This window comes from Mirounga angustirostris, unplaced genomic scaffold (genome assembly GCF_029215605.1).
Source record: "Mirounga angustirostris isolate CCGP_5_RB_7025 unplaced genomic scaffold, mMirAng1.0.hap1 SCAF_13, whole genome shotgun sequence".
NCBI classification, from domain to species: Eukaryota; Metazoa; Chordata; class Mammalia; order Carnivora; family Phocidae; genus Mirounga; species Mirounga angustirostris.
The window spans coordinates 9825467-9845591 of NW_026991721.1; the positions used below are offsets into that span (position 1 = coordinate 9825467).

General features: G+C 59.5%; 1 protein-coding gene across 2 annotated transcripts in view; it reads right to left on the minus strand.

Annotated features, from left to right (window-relative positions):
* DAGLA (diacylglycerol lipase alpha) overlaps window positions 1-20125 on the minus strand; it is a 62069-nt gene that overhangs the window by 38355 nt on the left and 3589 nt on the right. Inside the window, exons 2-4 of one of the 2 annotated variants that reach the window (XM_064576335.1) lie at window positions 12346-12765; window positions 11683-11835; window positions 6801-6975 (exon numbers count right to left, since the gene is read on the minus strand). The exons of the other annotated variant lie outside the window; for it this stretch is intronic. The gene's annotated coding sequence lies outside the window, so the exon portion shown is untranslated. The remainder of the gene's footprint in view (window positions 1-6800; window positions 6976-11682; window positions 11836-12345; window positions 12766-20125) is intronic. 2 annotated transcript variants of the gene reach the window in all.

The following is a 20125-nucleotide window of genomic DNA, read 5'->3' on the forward strand; positions in this document are numbered from 1 at the left end:
CAGCCGCTAGCATGCTTCTGAGAGGGCCCTTTTCTCCATGATAGACCCCTGACAGGACCAGGCCCCAAGCCCCCTGCTTGCCCAGCCCAGGAGCACAAGACAGGAGGTGGCCCTGGGCCCAGCAGCTATGAGGACCCCCAACCCTCCCACAGGGCCAGGGTTTGGTTCCAGGCTCCCTGCCTTGGGGCAGGGGAGGATGTGAAAGGAAGAAAGACTAGGAACAGCTCCAGGGGTGGGCTCCAGGTGGTGCAAATACAGGCGACATCTAGTTAAAATGAAATGCGTGCATGCGGCCATTCTCCATCCATCCAGCAAGTCATCAGAGTACCTGCCACACACCAGGGGCTGATGTGGGGCCAGCCTTCTCAGGGCCCACAGGCCAGAAAAAAATAAAGACCTGAAGCTAATCTTCACATACGGCCAGGGAAAATTCCATGACGCGTGCTCCGAGGGGGTGACCCGTCAGAGCCTGAGTGAGGAGGTAAGGACCGGCTGCCTTAAGAACTGGGACTGTAGGACAAGCCAGAGGAAAGAGGCTACAAGGGGGGGGGCAACACAGAGGACGCCCCTCAGCAGGAAGGCCCATGAAGGAGGAGGAGGAAGGACCGAGCGGAGACCAGATGAACGGGATAGAAGCAAGAAGGAGGCCCGAGGTGGAAAGGCCAGTGGGCCCAGGGGGTCTGCACTTCATCCGGAGAACAGAGGGCAACCACGGGCCACAGCAGGCGAGAGGCTGGAGAGAAGTGGGGGCCCACACTGAGGTTCAGCAGGCAGTGGTGACAGATGACACGGGGCAGTAAGGGAGAGGGTGCTGTCAAGGACACCCCAGCCAGGTGGTCTGTGTAACTGGACAAACACCAAGTGATCCTGACTCCGGAGGCCATCATACTCCAGGAGCCTCTCTCTCCCTGCAGACAGGGAAGGATGGATGGCACTCTGGTTTCCCCTGACCCTGGAGGAGCACCATTCGAACCCAGGCCTGGGGCAGCCTGCCCCACCCCAACATCTACGTCCTCTCCTGGACTTCCAGGTCAGTCTGGTCCAGCCCTCAGGTGGGCGGCAGGCTCCGGTGTCTGGCCAGCCCACACCTGCTCAAGGGGAGTCACTAGGCTCTTCTCTCACTGCTCAGGGTGCCGGTGTTGAGCTTGAGGTTGGAGGCGTTTCCCCTGAATATTCAACTCCTTATTCTTCCTGCCACCAAGCTCTGACCACAAATATGACCACGGGGAGGGGCCTTAACCCAGGCAGGGGACATCTCAGAGCCGATGCCAACCCCACATAAGAGGGGAAACAGAGGCTCGGAGAGAGGATGTCTGTCTGCTGGTCAACCCCCCACCACCATTTCCAGTCTCCCCACTTAGAAAATGAAGACAGGGATTCTTCTGCTGGCCTGCCTGCCCTCACCTCCTCCCAGGCTGCCCTTGCAGATCACCCCCCAATGCTCGGGCCTACTCTCTGTCCCTCATGCAGCCAAGTGTGCCCTGTCTCAACATCCAGGCCCTCAGGCCTCCCCTCGCCTGGACATGCCCCCCGTCCCTGCCATCTCTGCGTGGCTGGCTCTGTCCCACCACTCAGTTCCTAGCTCAAACCTCACTCCTCTGACCTGCCTGCCCTATCTCAGCTGTGCCCATCCCTGTCCCTCTCCATCACCTCTCTGTCCCTCCTGCATTTTGCTCTGGGCACTCGCCAGCATCTAGCACTCTTGGCCTTATTGTCTGTCAGCCTCGTTACTACCTGCCTCCCCCCCGCCACTAGGGTGCAGCTCCTGGGGCAGGAGCCCTGCAGGAGGCAGGAACTCACCGAGTCCCTGCTGCTGCAGGAGGAGGAGCTGGGCCAGAGCACAGGCTGAGGGAGCCTGTGCAGAGCCCAGCCCGGAACCCAGGGCTCCTGCCTTCCAGCCCCGGGCCCTCTGCACAGCATCCACTGGCCCCGTCGGCTGGATCCAAGAACTGCCCTCCTCCAGCAGCAGGTGCACCCAGGCCTTCCCGCCCCTGATGACCATGCCACGGGTGAGGCAGGGGGAGGCGGCATCTTTGTTTCACGGATGCAGAAAACTGGCAGGAAGGGGGTGCTGGGTGACTTGCCTGAGGGGGCACAGAGAGAGCGGCAGAGCAATGCCCAAGGCCTGCCGTCTGAGGGGCTCCTCTGCACCTCCACGCCCCGCTCTCCCTGCCCGCCCGCGGGAGGGCGACAAGCACGCGGCAGGGAGGAAGGGAGCACCTCCATGGGTGCTCCCTCTCCCAGCAACAGGGTTCCCCGTGGAACCCTCGTGGCCTATAGCCCAGATCCAGCCTGCCTGGGTGTCAGCAAGAAGAAAAGGGGGGATCTGGCTTCCCCTCCTAGAGCCTCAGCATCTTCATCCGAAAACAAGGTGAGTGACCAGATCATTTCCAATTTCCCTAGGACTCGCCTGTTTAGTCCCCTGAATGCTCAATTTCCGAGGCTCTTCAGTCTCCGGTTCCAGAATGCGATCCCTCCGAAGGCTCAGAGTGCCCTGGGAGGGAGAATGGGCCAGAACAGCCACACTACAGCCCAGCAGTTTACGGGCACCAGCCTGTGAGGTCAGCCAGAACGAAGTTCAAAACCTAACCAGTCGCTGACTTGCCCATGACCATGACCGAGTGACCGCAGGAAGTCTCTCCACCTGGGTTCCTCTCCAGACGACGAGGATGAGAATGGGGCTGCCTCCTGGGCCACCTGGGGAGCAGATGGCTTGGTAAAGGGCCTGCCCTGCAGGTCCTCATTCTGCCTCCCTCCCCGTGACCCTCATCTGCTCTCTGCCAACTTCCCAGGAGTGTGAGAGCAAACAGGAAGTAGCAGGGGCTTCTTGGAAGGAAAACTCTATAAAAAGCCTGGGCAACGGGATGACTTCCCTTGAAGACAGAGCCCTGGGCCTCTACATCCCTGTCCCCGTGGGCCTAACGCCAGGTTCTCTCCTCCTGGCTCACGCAGGCACAACCCTGGAGGGACCAGAGGCAGGGGCAGCGCAGACAGGGGAGGGGGCTGGTTTCTTGACGTGCGCAGCCCCCTGTGCCGGCTCTTCCACCGCCCTCTACACAGAACCTCCTTTCACCTCTTCTGGGCCTCGGGAGGATGCATGAGATCACGTCTGGGAAGTGCTCAGAGCTCCCCAGAGAGAAAAGAACAGAGGGATCCAAGGTGGGATTAATTATGTATCAATGTGCTCATTTATTAGCAGTTCGATTTACTGCAGGAGCCAGAGTGGGACATGCGTGGAGCCTGGTGTCCGAGAATCCAGGCCTGGTCCTGGGCCCAGCCATGAATACATGTGGGTACGTCGCAGCCCCTTGGACCCCAGTTCCTGTAAAAGGGGGATAAATAGCATCTGAGCGATGTGAGGTAGAGTACGACACAGACAGGTGTTCCCTTCCCCGCGAACGGGGTCACCAGGTACCAGACCCACAGTGTTGCCGTGAGGAGCAACAGTTGGGTATGGGGCACGATACACATCGGGGTCATTACTGCTGATGCAGGAGTGGCAGGTGGGGTACAAGGACTGTCCATCCTGGGGCGGGCACCCATCCCGGACCTGCTGGAGGGAAGGCTGGGCAGGGCCTGGCGGCCACAGTGACCTAAACAAGTTACAGCAGATCAACGCTGTCTTCCTCTGCATCTGTCATCCTCCCCAGCTAAGAGGTGGTGGTGGAGGGAACTGGGATCCCCACAGCCAGGAGCCAGACGCACTCGGCCAGCTCCCCAAGGGCCAGGATGGGAGTGACCAGGCAACCTCCAGCAAGCTGTGCCCACCTGGGAAGGCTGTCCCTAAGCCTTCTCTCGGCCGCCCTCTGTTTACAGAGCTCTTTGCCCATGGAGGGGGCCACGCAGCCTCTTGGTGACAGCCTGCTTGTCCTCACAGCTTGTCTGACAGGTACCAAGTGGCGGGGAGACCACAGGCCGGAGCAGTGGGTTTGCTAAAGGCCACAGTGCAAAGCAGGCTGGACACCCCATGGCATGCCGAGGTTCCTCACCCTCGCAGGACCAGAGCCACTCGGTAGGCTGACCAGAGGCAGGACTGCCAGGAGGGAGGTGCTGGCTCCCCCCCAGCTAATGCAGGCAGGCCTCTCCCTGGGGTCCCAGCTGCAGGGAAGAAAGGGCCTCTTCCCTGGGATGCCAGATCCAGCCTGCCTCTGTCTACCTAGTCTAGTCCCGTCAGCCGCGAGGAGCAGGTCCGTGGCCTCAAGGAGGTAGCAGCACATCCCCTGGTCAGCGCCTGCCCATGTAGCAGAGAGCTCAGCCGGACCAGAGAGAGGGCGCTGGAAGCCTGCTGTCAGGAGGCCAGGCAGAGGGGCAGGCCCAGGGCCCAAGAAGAAATCGTCAGGTTTCGGGGGCTGATTCATCTGAAAAGGGGAGAAGGGCAGGGCAGGGATTGGCTGAGTCCAGGCAAGCTCCCCCCTGGCAGGCGGGGGCCCCCCCCCCCCAGCAGCAGCTCCGAGAAGGAAGGGGGCAAATGCGCCTGAGCAGGATGCTCCTGGCTCGGGCCCGGGCTCCTGCCCAGTCACACAAAAGCCCCATTGATGCCGCCCCTCGCCCCCACACTCTGAGGCCAGTGCCCCACATAAGGGCTCGGGGGACCTCTTCTGCTCCTTGCCGCCTGTCCAGCTGCCGCGGCCACCACCGCCCTGGCACGCCAGGCATGCGAGGCCCGGCACTGCCGAGTCACGTGCTCCGCGCGGGCGACGCCAGGCCCTGCTGGGGCAGCAGCGGGCCTGGAGGGCTGGCCCTTACGGGCAGTGCGGACCTCCTTGGTCATGCAGAAAAGCTGGAAGCCCAGAAGCGGCGGACCACCTGCCTGCCACCCTTGCCCAGCCTCACCCCACCCCACCCCATCTTCCTGGAGGGCAAATCCTTGGGCAAACAGTGAGCCAGGTGTGAGTGACACAGCAAACGCAGGGCTGGGAAAAGCAAACACCGCAGGCCACTCCTCTGCTGGGCCTGCTGCCCTACAGGATGGCACTCGGCTGCTCACGGTGGCCTTGCCCGCAGCAGCTGCTGAGGCCCCTGGGAGGAACCTGAGCGTGAGGAGAGGGGGAGGCAGCGGCAGGGGCGAATGGGCAGGGCACAAGTCCTCAGGGAGCCGGGCTTATCATGTTTGGGTGCCAACCCCCCAGGCACCGTGAGCCTTCTCTAGGGGACAGGGTACGTCATCCAGAAGGAGGTGTGCTGAGGAGGGTCAGGCTGACCTGGGCCTGGAGCCTCTGCTTGGCCACGTCCTGGCTGGGGGACTCTGAACAAGTCATGTCCCTGGCTGGGGCATTTAGCAGTGCCCATCTGAGTGGCCCTTGGGAAGGTTAAATGGGACGAGGTCTGTATGGGAAACACTTCGAGCACAGTCTGGCATAGATGAGGGTCTCAATACATGGATGCTGTGCCCAGTGTCACATGGACGTAGGGTAGAGCCGGGGCAGGTCACAGAACATGGGGTGGCACTCCGGAAGCCTGGGCACCTCACCCTCCAAGGGCATACTCACTCAGCTACTCCGTGACCCCCTGGCCTCAGCCTCCAGGGTAGATTTCTCCAGGGGAGGATGCTCCAGCAGCAGGGGGTTGCTCCTGTGGGCCCCAACTCAGTGCAGCCACGAGCCAGGTCCCAGAATCCCTGCAGCTGAGCCAGGCCTGTGCCACACCTATTCCCTATACAGGGCTTCTGGTCAGGGGAGCGAGGTTTCCCCTTGCAGATCCCCCCTAGTGATGAACGGCGCATGCTGATGAGGCAGCCTGCCCTTCATCTGCTCTGCTTTTTGCCACAGCCAAGCATTCTGCGGGGTCAGAGCACTTCATGCCTCTGTGCCTTTGCACAGAATGCCTTTTCTAATCCTGCTCGCCTGGGAACTCCTCAGTCTTTCAGGGCTTAGCCCAAATACCACAGCCTCTGTGAAGCCTCCAGAAGCCTGCGAACTCCGAAGCAGACCAGATCGGTGTCCCTCCACCCCTCCCCTGAGTACCCTGGCTCCTCACCATGCTGGGAGCTCCCGGAGGGCAGGGCTGCACCCTCTGCCTGCATCCTCGGCACCCAGCTCAGGGCCTGGTGCTCTGCAGCTGCCCCAGAAATGTCAGACCAGGGGGCACCTGGGTGGCTCAGTCGGTTAAGCAACTGCCTTCGGCTCAGGTCATAATCCCAGAGACCCAGGACCGAGTCTCACATCGGGCTCCCCGCTCAGTGGGGAGTCTGCTTCTCCCTCTGACTCTCTCTCCTGTCATGTTCTCTCTCAGTCTCTCTCTCTCTCAAATAAATAATCTTTAAAGAAAAAAAAAGAAAGAAAGAAAAGAATGTCAGACCAGGCCCTGGGCCTGCTCCCTCGTTCCTCTGAGATCCTGTGGCTGCGGATCCCTGGCTGCGGCCTCTAGAGACTAAGCACTTGAGAACCAGGGCAAGACCGAGCTTCCCTGACAAACAGATGGGGGCTGGAGATCTCCTCTCCTTTGGAGACTTGATCTGAGCACCTAGCCTCACCCACAGTCACAGGTGGCTTTGCGGCCTTGCAGGCTGCCTCCCCAACTTGGAAAGCAAACAAAAGTTAACAGGAGGGGTGAGCAAAGGGACGGGAAATGCAACTGTCACTGCAAGGAGAAAGGGAGTTGCGGCTGCCATCTGCTGTGAACAAGATGTTTGGGGACATGCACTCCTCAGTTCTGAGGTCTCCCCGCCAACTCAGGGAGGGTGAGCCGCCCCTCTGCAGATGGGAGCCGGTGGCTTAGCCAAGCCCAAGAGGTGCCAGGGACCCCTCCTGCCCACCCGGAGCCCCCGGCTGCCCCCCTCTGACCTCTCATTACTCACTCACCTGACCATGGGGCCAGGAAGCCAGCCCAGGACACAAGCCATGCTGCCTCTTCCAGGGAGCCCCCCTGCAGGCTTTAGGGAGCCAACGCCACAATAATGGTGATAATAAAGGTACGATTCCAGCCCAACTATCTGCTGAAGGAACTCTGGGCCATCATCTGACTTGTCCCATCATCCTGGAGAGGAGGCAGGAGGAGACAGAGAGTCCAAGGGGGGGGATCACTGTCGTGCTCCTCAGTTTAAGTGCCTGGCCACCTAGATGCCAGGACAAAGTTCTGGGGCCCTCCCTTGTTCTCTAATGCTGGGGGCTCGGTAAATGACAGGAGAACATCTGGGTATGAAGGAACCTTCTGGACCCCTGAGTCACATACAATCATTTTAGGAAGGAAGGTAAGGGCCAAGGATGCAGATCCCCTGCCCTAGGCAACGCTGAGGTCAGCCGTGGGCCAGGAGCAGAACCTGGAACTCTGCCCCGCTGCCCAGTTCCCGGGCCCTTGGCAGGCTCCCAGGCAGGGCTGTCCTCTGTCCTTCAAAGAGCGCTGCCCTCAGAGGGCTGGCCCTGCCTTAAGGGCCACGGCGGTTCAGGCCAGGCCTCCCCCGCACCTTGCCTGTCCACGCTGCCTGCTCAGGCCACTGCCAGTCAGACTCACTGCTGCCCCGCCCCCTTGGCTGTGCCCCCCGCCCTGTCACTCAGGAGGCTGGGCCCACAGGCCACATTCCTTCCCTGGGCCACCCTGCCCTGTGCCTGCTCGTGGAGGGACTAGTGTGGCCAAAGGGGCCAGGCATGCTTGCAGGGGTTTAAGTGGCCTGTTCATCAGACACACTGGGGCTGCCCCGTGGTACCTGGCCCACAGAAATGGCTCCACTTCTCAGCAGGCCAGGCAGTGGGTAGGGGACTGAGACGTCTGTCCGCTGAGACTGAGCTGGGCCAGGGGCCCAAATGTCACCCTGTGAACCTCGGCCGCAGCAGCCTGGCCCCTGGGGAGCTGCCAGGCCCCTGTTATTCCAGCCTACAGACGTCAGGGGGTGACTCTTCCTCCCATCAACAAGGGGAAGGCAGAGACTCTGGGGCAATTGTTCTGAACTGCACATCCCATCCCACCTCCCCCCCCAGCCCGCCCCACGCTGCTCTGCTGCCACCACCCACAGGCCTGCTCGCGAGGCGCACACCCCACATTTCCGTCGGCACGGCCCGCCCCCAGCCCCCCACACCGTGGCTGTGACACTCCACCCTGCTGCCAGTTCTCAGCTGAGGGCGGCACCGGCAGCTGGGGCCGAGGAGGGCCCCGCGATGTGCTCCAGGGCGTCTGGGGGCCTGGAAATCTCACGCAGACTTACGTGAATTCCTCTGGGCTGCGGGGTTTTTTCCCCTTTCTCCAAGGGTCCTTGGCCCCTGGCTGGGTCACTGTGCTGGCCCCACTTCCTGCCTCCCCCCCCCACCGGGGCCTGTCTGTGCAGTGCCTGGGGAACAAGGGAATCAATGGCTTCTCTATTCTCTGGAGGGAAGGCATTTCACCCTCGGGGCGGGGGGAGACTCTCGCAGGGAGGCAGGGAGTAGCCCTGCTGGTGCTCAGGTCCCTAGATGCCTCCTCACCAGTCCTCCTGGGTCGGGAAGTCCGGTTGTTGTGCTTGATGGAGAGCTTAGGGTCTCCCGCCCCATGGGGGGCCTGCCCACAGCCAGCCCCAGGGACCTGCTCCCCTACTCCCGGGACTCCCCCCGTGCGAGTCGCTGCAGCGACTCAGACACCTTCACAAGTAACTCCTGCCTAGGCTGCGGCACAGCCAGGCCGGGGCTGAGTCAGCCAGGGAAATCCCAGCCCGGCGCCCGCCGCTGGGTGACAGTTCCATTGACACCTACGGAGTGGGGCACCCAGCCCCTCCCGGCAGAGGGCGAGAGGAACACCCGGGCTCCCCCACCCCCATTTCCTGTTCCCTGAGAGGGGAGCCTGGCGGTGGCGGCAGGGAGGAGTCACAGTGCCAAGGAGCCCTGCCATGAGGCGCTGGTCCTGCAGGCTCTTCAGGCCTCCGGTCCCTTAGCCTCGGCGTGGCAGTATGGGAGGAGGTGGGGGCCTGGCCTCCACGAGCCATGGTAGCTCCTGCCTGGGACTCGTCCCCCCAGCCACTGGGTGTCCTGCTGCCAGGGCCTCAGCACCCCCGGGCCTCACCGGGCCAGGGTCACGGACACCCCCACCTCATGCCTGCGAGGCCCTGGCCTCCGTGACTCCTGCCCGGGCACGCCCACCACATGCAGCCCTGCATCTCAAGGAAGACAGGGTCAAGAGGGCAGTGAGGAGAACAGGCCAGGAGAGGACCAGCCTGAGAGCCTGAAAGGGGAAGGCCAGAAAGGACAGGCACAAAGGCTGCTCCCAGCAGGACATCCTGTCCCTCAAGAAACCGGGCCAGGTCCCCACAAACCAGCCAGACCGGTTGGTGTTAGCGGCCACTTCATTGCTGCGGGCTGAGCGTGCAGGGGAGGGGGTCTGCGAGATCCCGCCTGGGGGAGCTGCAGGCTCTGTCCGTCCTGTGGTGGATTCTGGCCAGTGCCTCACTGTCCACCCCATTACCCCATTCCCTTCCAGCCTGACTCCTGGCCAGGGCATAGGAGAGGAGAGTGAGGGGAGAGTGATGTTCTGAGCATGCCTCCCGCCACACACTGCCTCAGTAGGCTCCGAGACCAGGGCAGGAGACCAGACCCGGGGCCTGGGGACTGCCAGATGGGGCTTCAGATCCACTCAATGGGACCTTAAGAAGGAGCTTCTGGGAGCCACCTGGGTGGCTCAGTCGGTTGGGCATCTGACTCTTGGTTTCGGCTCCGTCATGATCTCGGGGTCGTGGGATGGAGCCCCACTTTGGGCTTTGTGCTCAGCACAGGTCTGCTTGTCCCTCTCCCTCTGCTCCTCCCCCCACTACACACATGCTCTTTCTCTCTCAAATAAATAATCTAAAAAAAAAAAAAAAAAAAAAAGGAGGAGCTTCTGGGGATCAGAACATGGAGGTGGCAAGCCCTATCCCCGAGGAGCTCACAGTGCAGAAGGAAACCCACATGTAGGCCAGAGGCCATGAAGCTATGATGCTGGGGACCCCACAGTGGGGACACCTATCAGCCCACGGTGGACAGAGAAAGCTTCCCAGAGGTGCTGGAGGCTGAACAGATCACCGCCAGGAAGAAAAAGGCAGGAAAGTAAGGCTCGCTTGTTCTCTCCTGCCCCATAGAAAGCCTCCCAGAACCCCAGAGGCAAATTCACCTTATTCCTGGGCCAGACCCCAGCCAGCACAGAGCCCTGCCTCCCTCACTTCTGCCCTTGCAGGGCTGTGTGCCGAGCACCACCATTAGCTCCCAACTCCTGCCCCTGGGTTGCTGGCAAAGCTGATTTCTACAGGCTCCCTGGGCCAGGGAGGGTGCAAAGGGCAGGCACACCCTTGGCGTTACCTGGACAGGAGCCCCTCCACAGCTGGGGAAATGAAGCTCAAGTTCAGGTTGCCCCCCCGCCTCCCCACCCCCACCCCTTTGCTCCTCCCACCCTGGCTGGACTTCCCCTCTCCATGATTCCTCCTGAAGCCCGGGCCTCTTGCACTTGCTGGGCAGGGAAGCCGGTGGTGGGAGAGTCCCAGAAACCTATCCATTTCTTTGAAAGAAGACTGAAAAGATGTGGCCACACAAATCCCATGGGTTTACTTAAATGTCTTTAAAACAAATGGCTTGAATGGATTTCTCCCACCCTTCCTCCTCCCTGAGCCACTCACTGGAAAACAGCTGAAAGGGCCAGAGACTTCGGGCAGCTGGGGCCTGATGGAAGCGGGGTCTCGGCCGCCAAGCCGCCCAGGGGGACTGGGATAAAGGCAGCTCTGGCCAGGAGAGCTGGACCGCAGACACCTGACCCACAGACGGCACAGAGGCTGCCCGGGGCTCACGAGGGACCAGTAGCGGATTCGGGACCGTCCAGTGTCCTCTGGCTCTGGGGCCTACTCTCTTTCCCAGCACCAAGGTCCCCTCCCTCCCACCGCCCTTGCCTGGAGGCCCAGCCCTGAGCAGCTGCTTCTGCACATACCCTCCCAGGGCCGCTGGGACAGACAGGTGGGGTCTTCTTGGACAGCACAACTTGCTTAGAAAACCAGGCAAGGGGGCAGGAGTGGGAAGGTACATGACTCCCCGCAAGTTGGAGCTGGAAGGGCCTGGGGGGAAGCAGAGCTCAAGCCTCTGCGAATCTTAGAGACGAAAACCCTAAGCCCAGAGAAGCAAGCTGACGTGCCCAAGGTCAGCACAGCTATGCGTCTTGTCCAGTCCCCGGCTGCATCCAAACTTCCGTTCAACCATGACTTCCCAAACACATCCTATGTGCCAGACTCTGGAACAGAGGTTTAGGTGCCTGCCTAGGTGGCCCCCTGATGAAAAGTGAACTCTGCCAGAGGCTTGCAGGATGGGGGGAGGGGGTGCTCCCACCCCTCCACTCTCCCCTCCCAGCTCCCCTTACATGAAATGTTCTCCGCCCCTGCCAGGGAAGACTCAAAGCAAAGAGGAAGTAAAAAAAGGTGGGAAAAACAGTGTGAAGGACTGGGCAGGGGAAGAGGGGATGAGGTCACAGCCTGGAGGTAAGGGGGATCGTGGTGAAGGTCACCCCAGCAGGTAGGTCAAGTGGAAGGAGCACTGTCTTGGGAGTCTTAGCCTTTCACTGGGAAAGGTGACCCAAGGACCCTGGGCCACCCATGCTTATCTGTGTCTACTTTTTTCTTCTTATTACCAAATACATGTTCTCTATAGAACACAGAAATAAAAAATAGAAGGAGAGAAACAGAAGTCACCATGATCCTCCTAGGAAAATGATTAACTATTAACATCCGTCTAGTCTTTCCTCTGTCCAAATATGGGATCATTCTGTACCTACCGCTTTTTTCCACTGAGTAGAGAAGGTGAGCATTTCTCCTCATTAAACACTGTTCTGGCCCAATCTTCCCTCATCGTTGTAGAGTAGACCATGTCCTGGCGTACGCGAGTTCATTCGCCCAATTCCCCATAGGTGGTTGTTCCCCTCTTCTCACTGTGAGAAAACCCCACAGCTGGGCCCAAGGCAGAGCAGCTGCAGCCCCCCAGGTGGGACAGGCTCCTGGCCCCCACCTAGCACTCCTTTCCCACACCCCACCACCAGCAGAGGCAAAGCCTCCTGCACAACGTGGGGAGGGGTCGGGGGTGGGGGCCCTGCTCTTCTCCACAGTGAGTCCCAGTGACTCTCAGCTGGAATGGTAGTGAGGAGATGGATAAATGCAGATTCCCAGGCTCCATCCAGAAATTCCGAATCCACTGGTCTGGGGTAGGGCCTAGGGACCTATATTTGGAGCAAGCCCCACCATGGCCATCCCTGGGAGATTCTGAGGCTCGGGTTAACCAGCCTGCACTCAGAGAAGCCCTGCTCTAGAGGGTGAGGCCCAGCAGTACCTCCCTGACTGCAGTGAACACAAGGAGCACTGGTTAAACCATGGGTCCCCAGGCTCCACCCCCAGAGATTCTGAGCCGGGGTTGGGGGACGGGGCACAGATTCTGTGTCTCTAACCTGTTCCCAGGTGCTGCTGCTGGCCCACGGGCCACACTCAGGAGCGCTGAACTAAAGCCAAGAGGGCAGCAGGTGCAGGCGACGGGCACTTCTCCTGGGCGGATAATCCCAGCTAGCTCTCACGAAGCACTTCTATGGGTCAAACACCATGTCTTGGCCATTCAAGGTGTGGTCCGTGAGCCACATCACTAGGAGCAGATCTGGGACCCCAGCCAGCCTCCGCAGGGATCTGCATTTGCAAACTCCCTAGGTGATCCGTGTGCCCATTAAAGGCAGCACCATGCTGAGTCGTTAACAAGGAGCATCCCACATCATCCTCTGACACGCCTCAGAAGTAGGTCAATGAGTCCCCTGATTTTACAGGTGCAGCTGAGAGGTTACATGACTTGGTTAAGGTCTCACAGGTACCACGAGCCGGAGCTGCAGCAGGAAGGAGATGGTCCAGCTTCAGAGTCTGAGCTCCTAACCCCACACCCCAACACTCCCGGGGACTCCCCGGCTGAAAACCCACCACCCGGGTGGGCTCGAGCTCTCCACTTTGTAGAGGGGACCTGGGAGACTGGGAAACGGTGAGCCCGGGGCCCAGGCCATGAGCCGTGCCCGAGTTACAGTCCCTCCCGGCCCCTGGCTCACTCGGTCTGCGGCACAGAGCCTGAGCACAGCGCCTGGGTGGGGGTCCCGCCTCCGAAGCCCACAGGCTCTGCAGACACAGTCGGGGGGCAGGAAATGGGAAGTGGGGCGGAGGAACCAGGAACTCGGTCTGGTCTGAGGACGTTCTTTTTTCACAGCCAGGCTCAGTTCTGTGTGCCTTTTGAAAGGAAGTAGAGAATAGCTGTGCTCAGCCCAACGAGGCTGGCCTCTTTCAACCTTCCAGTTGCTGCCATTTCCAATTACAACTTCAGAGGGCTCCTCTAATTTATACATCCCAGGATGCACTGCTCCAGCTGCTTTATGATGGGAGTTTGTTACACCATTAGGTTAAACTTTTATAAAGTACTGAGCAGGTGGTGGGCTGGGTGCCTGGCTTAGTTACCACTGCCGGAAGCCTGCTGAATAGGGTTCACCTGGCGAAGGGAGGGCGCCAGGCTCTCAAAAGGGGCCAAGAAGTGGAGAAGGCAGCTCCAGGGAACAGGGGCCCTCCATGAACCCGTTAATCGAACCATACGGGAGAGCAGGGAGGCAGCATGGAGAACAATCTGCAAGGGCTCAGCGTTACTGGCAGGGGGCATGCAGGGTGAGAGGAACAATCCTGCATGTGCTTGAAAGCCGCCTGCCGAGGCCGGAGAGGTGCGGGGTCTGAGGAGGTAGGTGGCTGCGAGCCACCGACGGCCTGCATGTGGGGAATGACAGGGCCTCCTGGCGGTGGGCGAGGTCGCTCTCCCAGCAATAGGGTGGCCAAAGGGAGCCTTCCTTTTGTAGGAGCCCGCTCTTCCCATGGCTCAGAGGGTCCCTAAACCCGATGCAAGGTGGGAGAGCAAGAAGGAACACCCCGGGAACAGGGCCCAGACAGATGAGGGTCTGGGTCCCAATCTGCCAGCAGCAAATTTATGGCCTTTAGCGGGTCCCTTCAATTCTCTAAGAAAGCTGAGGTCTTGGACCCGCCCCTCTGCTGTGAAATACGAGGGCGTCCTTCCGAGGGGTGGGTGGGCACTGCCCACTGTCACTGTTCTTTGCATTCAATGAACTACTACACGTAAAGCACTCATTACCGCGCCTGGCAGAGGACAGGCCAGGAAGTGCGTGCTCACGTTGCTGTTACATCTGTCCTGTTATAGGTCAGTCCCCAACCTGGGAACTCCCTGAGGACCACATGAGAACTTTTATCATTCTCAGCTCCAGGCACAAACTTAACATGCAGCAGGTGCTTGACAAATGTCCTGGAAAGAACCGGGTTCTGTCCAGACAGAGGGGGAAAACAATTCTCCACAGCCTGGCCCCCGTCCCAGGGAAGGAGGTGGAGGAAGACCAAGTTCTTTTCAAAGGTATGAAACTGAAGCAACCTCTTGAGACAAATTCCTTGACTTCCCAGAAGGAAAGAGACTCCAGATGTGGCTGGTTTTCTGGCTCCAGGAAGCGGGGGTTGTCTCCGGCCTTCTCCTTCTGCGTGTCCTTAGAACCCAAGAGGATTTGCTGTGACTGGAACCTCCAGCCTCGGTTGGGGCTCTGGGGCCCCCACACTGTGGGCTCACCATGGGTGCCCGCCCCCTCCCCTTGGCAGCAGGGGCCTCCTTCTGCAGCCCCTGGAGTGGCTGTCCTCCCGGCAGGCTCCCAGGGCTGGAGGTGGGCGCTGTGGGAGTCTGGATTTGTCAAGGTTGCCAGTGTTCTTGGCTGAGGGGCCAAGTCGTGACCCCCACCCTCAGGATGCACAATCTGACCCCCAGGCCAGCTTCCCACAGCCGAGTGCAACTGCAGGGGCTGAGAGGCCACCACTCTGCACAAGAGGCGGAGGGTCTCTGAGGAAAGACACTGGCTTTCCCCAGAGGCCTCGGGACAGGAAAAGATGTACCAAGAAAAGCAGCCAGAAGGAAGAGATGCGAAGGGGAAGGAAATGAACCAGGAGAGGAATGAAAGGAAAGGGGAAGGGTGGGGAAATGGGGGCCAGCCTAAAAGAGGGTTGAGGCAGGAATAGGGTAAGATGCCAGAGGGAAGGTGGGACACTGCCAGGCCCTGGGAAGTGGCCCAGAAGTGGGAGGGGAGAGGAGGAAGCCCCAGGGGCCGGCCTGCATCTCAGGAGCCATGCTAGGGTTGCCTGGCTGCAGAGGAGAAAGGGAGCAGCCTCAGCAAAGGGAGGGTCCTCTCGGCTGAGCGCCCACCTGGGTTGACCGAGAAGAGCCGAAATAATCACGATAATTAATAACGGCAGGTAACGTTTATTGAGTACCTATGATGTTCTTGGCACCGGGCAGAACTTCCAAAGTGGTATCTCACTGGATCCTGGCAGCAACCCCATGTGCCATATTCCATTAGAGCCCCCATTTTCGACATGAAGAAACTGAGGCTCAGAGGTCCAGTGACCTGCCCGAGCAGTAGTGGACTCAAAAAAAGCTCCATCTTTATGCTAAAGTCCATGCTTGCAGGCCTATGCTATGCTAAATTTATATATATATATATAGAGAGAGAGAGAGAACAAATCAGAGGTGGATAATCAAAGGAATCGAAGGGTGGCGTGGTCTCGGAGACCAGTGGTCCTGAGGGGTGAGGCGGGCAGGTGTGGACTGGGAGACCACCCCCCGCGGGGTGCCTGGGACGGGCCGGGACAGCCCCCCTCCGCCGCCAGATTCTGCGGCCGGCCCGAAGCTGCAGGGGACCGGCCATGCCAGGGCAGCGTGGGCCCTGGGATGAGGTGGGAGTTGGCTGAAGGGCGAGCCCGGCGATGGGAGTCCGAAACGGGAAGCGCAGCAGAACGTCCCCTAACAGCAGTCCGGCCACAGACTCCCAACAGCAATGCCAGGCCTGCCTCACCCCGACCCACTGTCTCAGACCTCTGCCCGCCTCTCCGGGCCCCGGGGGCCCCTGGCAGCCCGCGCCGTGTTCCCCAGGCTGACGAGAAAGCAGCGGATGCCTAGCCAACGCCCCGGGAACCCTGCCATCGGGAGGCGGCCAGCCTCACGGCTTTCCGGAACAGACGCCGGGCTCACCTCTTCACCGGGCTTTCCACATATTTTGAGGGGTGAGGGGGGGTCCAGGAGCTGCTTGGCAAGCTATCCTCCGTCCTCACTAAACCTAGCCTGAACCGACCTAGGCAGGCTGCCCAGGTGAGAGGGTAGTGGGGCCCAGGGCCACCAGGAGGGCCCCATGCCCTTGCACACAACCCAAGCACCCAGTGCGTGAGGGACCACCTCCAGGGACCCAGGGACTACTCAGCCAACTGGGACACCAGACTGTGGCCTGGCCCCCACTGGAGGGACCTCCTGCCCAGCTCTTGGCCACGCAGGGTCCTCGAGTAAGTCCTTGCCAGCTGGCAAGCCACGGAGTGCATCAGCCCATCCAGGGTGGCTCAGAAGGTGGGTACAGATCCCCTGGCCTGGGTTTCTGCGTCCAGCCTTAAGCATTCCTGGCCTTCATGCCAGCTCTTAGAACTCACGCACAAGCAATCTAACCCCTGATCAGTACAGCATCTTTCCTATGCCTCATCACCTCTGACCATGGGCACAGCCGGCGAGGGAGAGAATAAATACCACTGTTGCTGATATACAAACAGGGCAATTGAGGCTCAGAGAGGCTGCTGACTCATCTGAAGTTGCCCAGCTGGGTCAGGAGCAGAATCCAGGCCCAGTACCCTCCACATGCCTTGCTGTCTCCCTAAAATCACCCATCCCACTTGAGTGTGCACTCCCGATTCCCAAAGCAAAGGAGCCCCCCCCCCCCCCCCCCCCGTGCAGGCCAACACTTCAGGCCAGATGTGAGAAGGAGGATGTGGCCACTGGATAAACATACAGATGTTTGATAAACAGGCCCAAGGAGATGAATGGAGAGAGAGGGAGTGCAGGGAGAGAATCAGTGAGCACCCTGGATCTCAAGGCTGCCGGGGTCCAAATCCTGGTTCTGCCATCTATTAGCTGAGTGCCCAGAGCACATTTATAAACCTCATCTACAGAATGGGTTAACATCACCTGCTCCTTGGGGTGGTCATGAAGATTAAATGAGCTAATGCATGAAAAGTGCTTAGCACGGCGCCTGGCATCTTTGCTCAGGAAGTGCTATCCGGCCCTTATTGTTAGTCTTCAATGAGGCCATGGATTAGGGAGAGGGACATATGGGGTGGGGGGGGGGGGGGCTGGGGCTACGGGCCCTAATGTTAGCTAGGACAGAGCCGGAGTTCAGGAGAGCAGAAGAAAGGCTTGATTGGGGAACGACCTGTGTGGGGCCCGAAGGAGAGGCAGGGTTTGGAGAGGGGAGGTGAGGGTCCTGGGCTCACACCTGGCTCCCCTTCTACCTGCCATGTGTCCTCCCTGAGCCTCCTGTAAGCCTGGGGGTCGGAGAGATGAAGGAGTGAGCGAGAATGCACCGTGTCGGATTAGTTCCCCCAAGCTCACAAAAAGGAAACCGGTATTATTACTGTTACGTTGTGTCTGAGCAAAGCCTCCCGGAGACAGAAGCCCTGGGGTCTGCTCGGACCCCCAAACCTGAGAGAGTCGGACAAAAGCCGAGTGCAGGGCTCTGTCCCCAGCGGCGAGGGGGGTAAGGGCCAGAGAAGCAGCCCCACAGCACTCACCCCACCCTGTATATAATGAAGGCGCATCAATAATAAATGAACCTCAAGTAAGTCTAGGAACATCAATCATAAATTAATTAAATGGCTCCAGGAGAGGCAACGATAAGAGGCTTTTTTGGGATGGATTAGAAGCGTCCCCAGCCCCCTGCCCGGCAGGCTCCGTGGCCAGGAGCATCTCCTGGTACTGGAACTGGTGGCCCCTAAAACACAGGTGAAGACAAGCTCTGTTCTCCTCCCACCTGCCCCCCAGCTCAGAGAACTCTCAAACGCTGCAAGGGTTTTGATGAAACTTCCCAGAATAGTAACCTTCTGGGCTGAACTCAGGCAGGCAAAATTTCAATGGGTAATCTGGTGAGAAAATGATCAAACGCCTGGAAATAAATGCCAGGAACGCTGGAACCCCCTCGATGGGTCCTCAGGGATGAGAGCAGTCTTGCAGGCAGAACAACCAGCCTCACAGGGGTCCCTGAGAGCCTCTCCTCAGACTCCCAGGAGGGAACAGACAGGAATCAAGACAACAGAAAGTTCTGATCCTGGGCCTGGCCTCCTGGCCCTTCCCCAGGCCCACCCCTTACTGACCAAACGGACAGATCTTTTGGCTTCTACCTCCCCTCCATACAGGCAGGCTGGCCCTTCCCCCTTCCTCCCCAGGGCCCTCCGCACCTGGGAACTGCCCTAGCGCCCGCCGGCCTCCCTACTCCCGGCACCTGCTGCCAGATGCCGATGGAGGTGACGCCCATGGAGATGCCTGCCACTACCCTCTTGCTCAGAACACTTCAGTGGCTGCCCGTGTTTTCCACAGACCCAACCCTGCTGTCACGCCCCCGGGGAACCAGCTCCAAGTCACTTTGTGAACCCTCGCTTTCGCTGCTTCCATTCCATGTGCCCTGCGCTCAAGCCGGACCACAACACGCCAGCACCTCACGTTCCCGGCCACATCCCCCATTGCTGCCACTTCCTCTACCATCACCTGGATAGCCCAGATTAAAGGCCATCACCACCCAAGTCTCTGCTGACCTCCCTCGTTCAAGTTGCTCAACCTCCTTTGGCCTATAGGGGCCCCTCTCCTGGAACTGTGGCACAGACCTTTACGTCGGTCGCATAGCTTCTCGATAGACTTCGAACACCTGGAGGGCAGAGTCTATACCTTACAGGCTCGTATGCCCAATTCATCTCCATGGCCTCACCGAGCCCAAACCCCTGCAGGTGCTCAAGAAAGGACTTCTGATGAATTCCAAGTGGAAACCGTCCCCAGGGGTCAAGATATTATTCCTGTGTAGGATTCTGTTGACAGATAAGCAAGATTCTATCCAAGCCAAGGGTTGGGTGGAGCTAACTTCTCCTTATCAAGAAAAAGGTCATGACCTATTACATCTTCCTTGGTACTAACATAATGCAGATCATGATGTAACTGCTTTTCTGTAGAAAACATTCTGACTATAAGAGCAAAAATACCTGTGTGTTGTGTGTGTGTGTGTGTGTGTGTTCTTGCTTTCATCACGATCTTTCCGCTCACCAGACATTATTAGGTCGTGGAATTCTTACAACCACCCTGGTTGGAGGTTTTACTGTCCCCATCTTACAGATGATGAAACTGAGGTATAGAGAGGTACCAGGATTCAAATCCGGGTCTGTCTGACCACAGAGCCCCAAGTCTTAATGCCCGTGGCTACCATGCTACCTTCTGTCATCCGAGTGGACTATGTCCAGCTGACTTCCAGGGGGGCTTGAGGAGGAGCACGGAAGCAGGCATGAGTGAGCACATATGGGCGTTGGAGAGCCACACCTCCATCCTGGGCTTCCTTCTAAGGAATACCGAGAAAGCAGAAAGGCTCCTTCCGTAGGAATCACAACCAGAGACATGGGCCCCCCCCCAGCTGGAAGGCGCCCACCCCCCGCCCCGCTCCCACTGTTCTCTCCTGCTCCATGGAACCCAGCAACGCCCCGCTCCTCACACCCACTGACACCAGGCCAGCCAGACACAGGAGCCCACAAGTTCCCACACCGCCCCCTCAGCCCTCACTTCCCACGGAAAGCTCCGGGCACACGCGGCTACACACACGTGCAATCCCTGGACCGCCCTGCCTCGGAAACAGCCCCACCCCTGCTCATCTCAACCACTGGCATGGGGAGGGCTTGGGCGTTCCTGCCAAACACCCTCACCTGTGGCCACAGCACTCCCCTGCACCTCATCTCCTGGACTGCTCCCTCCGCGGCCAAGGTCGGGGAGAGGGGGGTGGTCCGGGCGGGCGGTCTCCTGGGTCTTCCTCACCTACACGCACACTCCCCGGTCCACCCCAGAGAGATCCAGCCCAGCCAAAGTCAGAGAGGAGAAAAGAAAATCAAGATAAACCATTTTCAGCCTTGCCCGCTGGGGAGGTAACCACATCCTGCAATGTCCCGGGCTCCGCGGTTCTAAAAGATTTATCTTCCCCTGACCACACGCTCATTGATGTTTCCCCCAGCGCTACTTGCTCGGTCCACTAGCACGTAATGTAAAGCGATTCCAGTGAGAAGCTGAACTCCGGTGGAGCGCTGGGCCAACAGGTGATTAAACCCTGAGGT